Here is an 8,648-nt window from a genome sequence, read left to right on the forward strand (position 1 = left end):
TTGCTTTGCTGATTCAGACTTTTTGAAACTCAAAAGGTCAAAGGTGAAAGAAAATCTTCCTGCCACATCCAATGAACCAATAATCTAGGGACTCAAAGAATTTGGTAATAATATGTTCCAGAAGGAAGTAGAGATATCTTCCTTCTCTTTCCCTGCTGTAGATTTCAAGTTACTTTTCTGACATGACAGTAAATCTGCAGATAGAAAAAGCATTGAAAATACATCACTCCATGAAATGGAATTATTTTATTTTCAGTCACATGCAATACTTTGAAGGTGAACTCTATTTCATTTTCTGATGGTACTCTTTTCTTTCTATTTTTTAAAGCTTTGTGCATGAGAGAACAAAGGGAAAGGATTTATTCTCTTTAGATGTAGTTAGAAAATGGAAAATACAATGCAATAAATGCCAAATAGACCCAACTAAATAGGTATTGTTGTACAAGAAAAGAAGACATTTAATCTCTTGAAATCAATATGACACTAACAAATTTTGCAAAGAAACCTCATTAGTAGAGCCTAGCCTAAATGCACTATTTAGCACATATAATTCTGCATTATTCTTTTAGTCATGTATTGGTGTGAAGAACTTGTGAAGAATCAAAATACACAGATTATAGGCTTGACAAGGAACTCTAACAGATAAAAGATCATTCCTCTGCTATTTTGTGCAGCCAAGTTATTTGAGCAATAATCTTGGAAAGCTCTTAAAATAATTATATGCTGGCTGCTGCTGCAGTACTGTTAGGAAGCTGGTCCAGAATGACTTTTTTCCCAGAACAAAAAAGCTTTTAATTAATTTCCATCTTAAATGTATTCAAAGTTAATGACTTGTTTCTTTCTACACTTGTCTCTTTCTTTATTTTATTTCTTGTATTAAGTAATTATTTTGCAGTTTAACTGGTTAATTACAACTTGTGCTTTATTAATTATAAATGGTTATAATTGCATAAAAGATGAACTATAAATGGTTACAATTGCACAAAAGACTGCATTTTAATTTAATGGGAGAGCGTGAGAGATATTAATGGTTCAAATATCTCTAAGATCAGCAAAGGACTTTGCCCACTTTAGCAAACTCTATAAAGAGGCAACTGCTCCTCTGCAACAATTGAACCACCAGCCCCAAAATACGCCTTCTGAATTTCAGGAATTTGGACTGTGAGTAAAGCCACCTGACAGGAACCTGAGAAAAAATAAAGGTAGTAGTATTGTTCAATTATCTCAGGTCTAAGAAGTAAACAGGGCTGGAGGGAGAAGAATGAATCCACAAGGAAAACTAATTCAGCAGCTCTCCTGAAAATCAGTTCTGTCTGGGTCTGGCAAGCCGTGGCCCACTGCCTCATTCCTGAGGCCTTCCGTCTGGGAACTGCACATGATCCACTGCTGCAGCTGATCCACAGTTTAGCAAAAGACAGGGTAAAACTCCCCCACTACAAGGGAGGTGCTTGGCATCCCCTGAGTACCTGAACACATATTAACCCATGGAAGTCTGTGTTTCACAGGACCCCACCACCAAGAAGACCAGAGTGAAAAAGGACCAATGGGATGCTGCAGGAGTCACAGGGGCAGTGACTATCTTTCTAATCAGTCTCTCTGACACTCTTTCTCCCCTCTCTCCTTCTTTTTTATTTCTCTCTATCTCTGTCTCACGTTTCTTGTGGAGTAAAATCTGCACTATTGACTTCAGCGTATGGTCTCACTTGCACCTTAGTCTGCACAGAGGCATCTCCCTTGTAGTAAAAATCATTGGATCATAAGAGGGAGCCTTGTGTCTTCTGTTACTAGGTAACACTGAAAAATATTTAAAACCAAATATTAACATTTGCACTAGAGCTGCAAGGACTGGATTTCACAAACTGCAATATTTGGTGTAACAAACCTAACTGCTACCCAGGGAGAAATTCCTTCCTTTATCCATAAGTTCTGTATCCATTAATTCCCACTGTATCCTTCAAAACTGGGATTAAACTGCTGGTCAGAAATCAGTGTCCCTTTGTCCAAGGATGTATTCTGCTTGATTGAGCAAATTGATTTTAAGAATTCCAATGCTTTCCTATTCCGTAACTTCTTGGCTACTTTGTATTTTAACATTAATATTGTGACTAGATAAATGGTAATAAATACAAATGTTTAAGGCTCCCAGCCACTGGCCTCAGCATTTCCTAGGCTGTAATAAAGAACTCCTGATCTTTCCTAGGGGCATAGAAGAGGCAGTTATTAAAGCCTGCCAAAAAGGAAATACTGTAAACCCCATAAGCAACAAAATATTATCAATTCTAGCAGAGATTTAATGATTCACCAGAGGAAGAATTTGTGCTTAAAGACTTCTCTGAGCACCTGTGTCAACAGTCAAGTGATATGGGCATTTGCAAAATTTCTCATCTTACCCTGGAGACATGTCAGCACCTAATTTTGCTCCTGTCAAGTCTCAGACCTTACTATTTCTCTGCTTGCCCTATTTTGCAACCCTGTTAGAATTGGCAACAAATTGTTCAACTACCGCTTCAGAAACTTATAGTCTCTTTTCACCCAATAATCAAAAGGTCAGAAAACTTGCCTATTTCAAGAAATGTTGATTCTCTACTTTTCCTGGGAGTGTGTAAACTCATGTCCTCCATATTAGTGCAGCCTAAAGAATGCCCCAGAACTGCATAAAAAAAGAAGAGACATGGGAATACTTCAGAACATTCTCTAATTTGAAGCATGAGAGCAGTTGAAAATCCTGAAGAGGAGAAACTATGAGCTTATCTCTGACATCCTAGGAGAAATACCCATGTGAAATGGAGCATGTTTTGGGGAAGAGTGTAAACAAAAGTACTTGCTAAGTCTCCTTGAAGTTAAGGTCCTCAAGTCAGCAGAGTAACACTCTATTCCAGATCTAAGTATGCCACTCACGGCACCATCTTTTGCACATGCTTCACATGACCTCCCCTCCAGGCCTTACAGGCCTCCCAAGTCCTGTAGAGATGGGGCCTCTGATCTCGGACCCCAACAACCTTCAGGCAAAGCCAAACTCACTACCTGAATCAGTCTCCGTCCTTGATGACAAATAAAAAACACTTGAGCCTCTCCTTCCCCCAGAAAAGTCAACAGAGAAGCACCAACAACAAGTAGGAAGCTGAACATTGTCCAAACAGAGCAGCTGTTTTCCCAGTTTGCTGTGACAATGGCCTCGGTGCAATGGAGAATACCAGGCTGTAATCCCTTTGCAAGAGAAAGGCTGTGGAAAGGGCCAGGGCTCACCTTTTTTGTTGTGTGTGGCATTTCCAGCAGTTTAAGTTAATATACTAGATACAGAAAAAAACACACCCTTCTTGGTATTCAATTTTTGACACAGACCACATAGAAAAGTAAAGCACCTACTTTGAATGGTTTGATTTCCGCTATGCTGTACTTGGTCAGTCTGGCCAAGAGCATGTTTCTGCTTGGGCTCCAAAGGAAACCCCAATAAGAAAAAGACAGCCTTGCCCTGGCAACATTTTCTTTTTGCTTTCCTCCAGGAGATTCCTTAATCTCAGGTGTCGCAAGAGCATTGCCCCTTATTACCCTGCAGAGCCTCCATAGCGGCCACAGACAGGAGAGGGAATACGGTCACACAGGAAAGGTTCTCTCCTGGAACAACAGGATCCTTCCCCAGCTCTCACACACCACAGTGCAGCACCTGCAGGGACTCGGTATGACTCCCAGGACCTGCAATACCTGTCCTGACCATAAAGCAACTGCAATGGGATGCCAAAGAGGATATGGCTGCATCATCAGATGGCACAGCATCTTCTGTGTAATGGACCTTTTCTGATTCAGTGAACTCACTAATAAACAACTTCAAACTCTGCAACAAACATTTATTTATACACAAACACTTCTAAATATGAACATGGATTTATTTGCCCAAATCTACCTGAATCCATACTCAAAAGCATAACTCTACAACTGACCAAAAGAAATCTGAATCTACTTACAAAACAAAGCCATTAATTTTTTTTCTCAAAATACTTTCCTGCGTATTTGCCCTACCTCATAGTAAAAAACACAGAATTCTGAATCCCAATATCTTATACACATCTAGAAAGAACTGCAAAAGCATTCAGGTAAAACCTCTCCATCCTCCAGAGTTATCTTCAGCTTTTCACAACCAAGATGTTAAAAAAATTACACAAGTAGATGATTCATTCTGGTTCCAAGAGCTGATGTTTTTTCAGTTCACTACATGATTTGAGCTTATTTCTCATAGTCATGTACTTCGTTTGCCAGTGCTGATTAATATTGATTTTGACCCTGGTTCATCTCAATTATATAAAAATATGGCCTTGCTGAGAGGCCATTTTTAATGGCCATTAACTTCTCATGCAGAAGATCATTCCTTTCTGCATGCAGCAGATGCACAGAATGAGAAAGACTTCACTACATGGTTTTCCTTTATACTTAGGTTTGAATAAATCCCTCAAATGTCCTGTGAAATAAAACAAACTTGTTTTCTTGACAGGACCTGAACTTAACCTCTGATATACAGAATTAATCAAACAATCCTGTAAACCAATCATCCAATGCAAAGTCCAAAAAGTTTCTGATCTCCTAGAATCATGTTAACCTTTAAAAAAGAAACATAACTTTATAAAATTTGTTTTAAATAATTGAATTTTGAGTCACAGCAACAATACATAGTACAATGGCTGCTATTAAAATACTACCATCTAACCTGTCATATATATAATCCTATGGTGATGTAATCCCATTCATTCCCTAGACAATGTTCAATTTTCAGTCTTCAGTAGATTTGTCTAGGTTTCACTTAGCCTTTAATTTGAGAGTTCACTGAATGCATATTGCTCAATTTAGCCCTCTCTGCAGGTGATTCTCACCCACACAGAGCTTATGCCTGACATTTTTCACGCTATTGCCTGTAATGTTGGAAACAAATAATTTTTAAAAGAATGCACTCATGGAAGAGATAATATATGGTTAGATCATTATGTCAATATTGATTTCTTGAATATTTTTAGAATATGGCTTTTTTTATCTCCTTTAATAGTAGCCCAATGTTTACTAAAGGTTGCAGATCTTATTAGCAGTGAACAAATGACTATTTTATCCTATATAGTTCTGATTCAGCTTTGAATCTTCTTGCTAACATAGAGTATAATGTGTAAAAGCCATTCTGGTTTTCTTTCACACTTACACTTTTGGAAGCAGGTGCATGTTTTGTGGTATCTGATGTCTCTTTGACAATTTTCCTTGACAAAATATTTACAAGGAGTTGTAAATATTCTCAGCCTCATGGAATTTTTCAGTATGAGACATCTGACTTACTACCAACAGCACAAGGAACTAAACCCAACTCTGAAAATTGTTAGTCAGGGTTTGATACACGGCGTTTTTTAACACTGTCTACTTGCCAGAAGAGGAATTCTGTGAATACTATCGCTCATCACTGGGGAGCAGGATTACACATACCATGCAGTTAATACTTTACTTTGCAGCAGTTTAACACCTAAATCTTGCCAGTGCCATCACTGGTAGCTCAGTGATACTATTTTCCAGTATTGCACTGATTTAAAGACAAGAAAACTGACACTTAGTATAGAATATTTGGAGATTTAATTCTAGTAAGTGCAGTTTATAGTACTACCTTTTTGCCAACAGGACTGTGATACAGATGTTTATACATCTGAATGGTGCATTAATATTTTAAATTATATTTTTAAGTGGACAGATATTGACTGATACACCAACTATTGCCAATAAGAATGGGTGGTTTATGAATTGCTCCATCCATCTGTCTATTTAATGGAGAAGTAACACTGTCCAATTAGCCCAAAGCTGGCAACACCTCAGAAGTTCATTATAAATACTTTACCAAGTGTGATCTAATGATTTAAAATATAGTGTATTTATCTTGTGGACTTTTTTTTTTTTTTTTTTTTTAGTTTTCATACCATTCAGGAAAAGTTTATATTTTAAATCAATGCCAGCAATTTTGGTTTATGCTTATTGTTCACAAGAAAGAATGCCCAGAATGTTGCTGTTCTGGAGAGGCATATTTATGAACTCTATATTTTTAGAAGGTAAATCTTCTTTTACACCAACACAATAACCTTATTCTCATAAATAAGTCTTTCTCCCTGAGGTCAGTGAGATTTTTTTCTGCATGAGAAGCATAAAAGTGAAGTATTAAACCCTGAATAGGTTTCCTACCAATGGATTTGTTGGCTCTTTTGTACATAGCTTCAGCACATATCTCTCTGTTAAAAAAGCTGGATTTCTTCTAGCATCAAACATTGAAGGACTCATATCATAACCATCATTCTGAAAATACAAATGAGTAAGGCAAGGTCTGTAAGTCCTTTTGCAAAAGTATGAATTACTAACCATTTATCACTGATAAGACAGGTAATACTGGGACATTAAAAGCTGAAATGGTTCAGAAACTTTTTAAAATAGCACTTCTCCCTACAGCTGAGATTAACTGAGATTCCCATCTTCCCCTCAGTATTGTTAATTCTTTGTAGCAAAATCCATCATGTCATAATACAACTATGTATTGTAGCCCACAAAAGTCCAATTCTGATTTTGGTCTCTAGATGCTATCAAACACTACAATTAATTTTTTTTTAATATTTTTTTTTTAATGAGAAATATATGCTTCTGTGTCCAAAAGAAATTGCATCATGTACACAGCTCACTGAAAATTTGATTACAGGGAAAAATATTGCACTAAGTTCCTGAAGGGTCCTCCATAAATATGGCTAAGAAATAAGATTACTTTTGAAGTTCTTTGTACATTTTACTAGCTCTTTGTCAGTATCAGACCTGGTCACAAAATCATCTTCCATATGAAATGATAAATAGGCAGATAATAAGATAATAATGCAAAGCAATTACTATGAGTGCTTCAAATAAAAGCAGCTAAAGCATTTCAAGCTGTAGTCCTGTTCACTGCAATATATTTTTTCTAGAGCACTGATGCTCACAGACAAGTAAAACACACTTATAAGACCTCTATAATCTCTGTAATGGAAAGATACTGGAGACTCCACGTATCAAAAGAATGCATGTATCTAACCCCTGTACCGAACAACTCACTGTGGGGAGAGAACACCCAGGATATATACTGACATTGCAACTTACAGTCTGTGGAGACAAACTCAAACCATAACAAAAATTTCTCAGTTCTGACTTTTTCTCAATGTTCAGCTCTAAGGTTTGGAGCAGCATACTCCTTTCTTTGGTACAATCACATATTCTGCACTAACATAGTCATTTTAATTTTTCCAGTGGGACCAAACTATACAGTAAGATGAGAAGTGATTTCATCTTGCATAATTTGAGGGTTTTTTGCATGTTCTGATTTTTTTTTAAGAAAAGGACAAAATTTAGTGAAACATTTACACATACCTTCCAATTAAATTTAGAATAGGCTGAGGAGAACTACAGGAACAATTCAAGAGCTATTCATACAATATTTGCTTGAAGTGTGGCACAAATAGATGCAACAGTAGATTTTGCTACAGAAAACAATAAATTCCTTTTTCATTTGGATTAATAAAAAATGAGATCATAACTCACTATGGATAAATAAATCCCTTCCACCTATCATAAAGGTAGCACAGGCAATATATTGGAAAGCTCCCAGCAAATGCAGCTACTGCTTCTTCTGGTTCAAAGACCTGAGGTGCTCTCCAAGGTAGGCATCTGCTCTGCACCTGATCCCCCCAGGTCCAGGAGCTGAGCAGCCCAGATCATTCAGAATTTTTATTAAGATTGCCAACAACACCTTCAGCAGAACCTGTAGATGGAATAGCCTTGCAAAATATACAGCACTGACACAGTGTGATCTGTTTTCATTCTGCAACAAGCAAAAAGGTTTTAGACTTTTAGATCTTTATCAAAGTCTCAAACCAGAAATTTAACCCTGTCAGAAAGTTGAGTGTGCTGGAGACACTGTCAAGAACAGGGGGCACATATTTGAAATGGTATCCAGGGGCTCACTCACTGCTAGAAGCTGGTCAGCTTGCACACATTAGAAGGGGACGGTGCATATCAGAGCTCAGCAGAACCACGAGGTAATAAGCAAGCAGTGTGACACCTGTGACGTGGCAATGGGCATCCACTTAAACAGTTGGGAAGACAAGACAGGGACCAGCAGTAAAAATTCGACTGAAAGACACTGACAAGTGCTGGCAAGAGACCCTCCTCTGAGGAACCTGTATGGAATATGACACTGCCAAAGCAATGATGGTATAACAGGCTCAGTACAAATGAAAAGAATGGTGTTAAGTGGGGAGCCATTGTGGTTGCACCTACAGCATCACACAAGTCTTGAAGATCCTTTACTTTCTTCATGGATATCATGCTACATATGTGATAAAAATGGCTGAATTTGAACATTGTTTAGAGAGTGGAAGAAAAAAGCAAGAATCAAAGCAGAAAAAGTTCGTTCACTAGACAGTGCAACAATTTATTGCATTACTTATATAACACACATATTATTATTATTATTATTATTATTATTATTATTATTATTATTATTATTATTATTACTACATTTCTTATGTAAGGGACATCTGTATTTTGCATTCACAACTAACATTTTTAACAAAGCAAAGGTCATATTTTTCTCAACAAGCCATGGGGTGCTCACATTCATA

The 8,648-nt window shown here is 37.2% G+C and overlaps 1 long non-coding RNA gene across 1 annotated transcript; it reads right to left on the minus strand.

Moving 5' to 3' along the window:
• Positions 1 to 854: 854 nt before the first annotated feature.
• On the minus strand, positions 855 to 6,306 carry LOC147654954 (uncharacterized). Its single transcript, XR_015283539.1, has 2 exons — positions 6,196 to 6,306; positions 855 to 2,650 (listed from the first exon to the last, which is right to left on the minus strand). It is a non-coding gene; the product is annotated as an uncharacterized LOC147654954 (long non-coding RNA).
• Positions 6,307 to 8,648: the final 2,342 nt, after the last annotated feature.

This window comes from Cyanistes caeruleus, chromosome 2, assembly GCF_971803275.1.
Source record: "Cyanistes caeruleus chromosome 2, bCyaCae1.hap1.1, whole genome shotgun sequence".
NCBI classification, from domain to species: Eukaryota; Metazoa; Chordata; class Aves; order Passeriformes; family Paridae; genus Cyanistes; species Cyanistes caeruleus.